Source organism: Symphalangus syndactylus, chromosome 15, assembly GCF_028878055.3.
Source record: "Symphalangus syndactylus isolate Jambi chromosome 15, NHGRI_mSymSyn1-v2.1_pri, whole genome shotgun sequence".
Lineage (NCBI taxonomy): Eukaryota > Metazoa > Chordata > Mammalia > Primates > Hylobatidae > Symphalangus > Symphalangus syndactylus.
The window spans coordinates 99,325,988-99,327,395 of record NC_072437.2 but is presented as its reverse complement, the minus strand read 5'-3'; the positions used below and the strand labels follow the sequence as shown (position 1 = coordinate 99,327,395).

At 44.2% G+C, this 1,408-nt stretch overlaps 1 pseudogene; it reads left to right on the top strand.

Moving 5' to 3' along the window:
* The first annotated feature begins 288 nt into the window (after positions 1-288).
* LOC129463894 (voltage-dependent anion-selective channel protein 1-like) lies at positions 289-1,132 on the top strand (annotated as a pseudogene).
* Positions 1,133-1,408: the final 276 nt, after the last annotated feature.

Genomic DNA, 1,408 nt, shown 5'->3' with positions numbered 1-1,408 from the left:
CCTGCATTACATCCTTCTTTGATGCCAGGCTCCTATGTGCACACAAAGCAACTGGTCACTTGTGAAGATTACCCAGTGATGAGATGTGGCCTTCTCATTTTTTGGAATGGGGAGATGACAAAAAGCAAGCCTTTCTCCAGGTTTCTAATGAAATTTTTAACCTTCTTCTCTCTCATCCCCCAAAATGATTTTGACCTATAATATAAACAGTCTTATTACAAATAGGCAAATATCCGTACCTTCCCGCCATGGCTGCTGGAGGCCATCATGACTACCTCTGAGCAGAGGATGGCTGTGCCACTCACACATGCCAATCTTGGCAAATCTGCCAGGGATCCCTTCACCGAAGCTATGGACTTGGTGTAATAAAACTTCATTTAAAAACAAAATCTGGAATTTACGAGTTCGGGTTCAGCCAACACTGAGACCACCAAAGTGATGGGCAGCCTGGAAACCAAGTACAGTAGCATTGAGTGCGGCCTGGCATTTGTGGGGAAATGGAATACTGACAACATGTGAGGCACCAAGACTGCCATGAAGATCAGCTCACATGTGGACTGCAACTGACCTTCCTTCCACTCATTCTTCTTACCTAACACTGGGGAAAAAACATGCTAGAATCAAGACAGTGTACGATCAGGAGCCCATCGGCCTGGGCTGCAATGTGGATTTGGACATCACTGGGCCTTTAATCTGGGGCATGCTTGTGCCAGGTTAGGAAGGTTGGCTGGCTGGCAACCAAATGAATTTTGGGACTGCAAAGTCCTGAGTAACCCAAAGCGACTTTGCGGTTGGCTACAAGACTGATGAATTCTAGCTTCACACATGTGAATGACAGGACAAGAGTTCAGTGGCTCCATTTACCAGAAGGTGAACAAGAAATTGGAGAGCGCTGTCAATCTCTCCTGGACAGCAGGAAACAATAACACTCATTTCAGAATAGCAGCCAAGCATCAGATTGACTCCAAAGACTGCTTTGCAGGTAAAGTGAACACATCCAACCTGATAGGTGTAGGATACACTCAGGATCCTAAAGCCAGGTATCAAACTGACACTGTCAGCTCTCCTGGATGGCAAGAACATCAGTGTCAGTGGCCACAAGCTCAGTCTAGGACTGGAATTTGAAGCCTAAATGAATACCGTACAATCATTTAATTTAAAGTATTTTGAAGCATAGCTGCCTTCAGAATTTAGTGTATCTTTCATTGTTGTATGTCTGGGATGCAAATACTGCTAAATATCATATCAGACCTTCAGGTTTTAAAGACAATTCAGCTTTAAGGTGTTACCCTTTCAGAAGTACAGAAGAAACCCAATTCCACAAAAGATCCTTTCAGCTGTAGACTTGCGGAGCTAGGTGGCCCCTCTAGAGATCAGGTTTCTTTTTTATCTAGAAATGACTGCAATT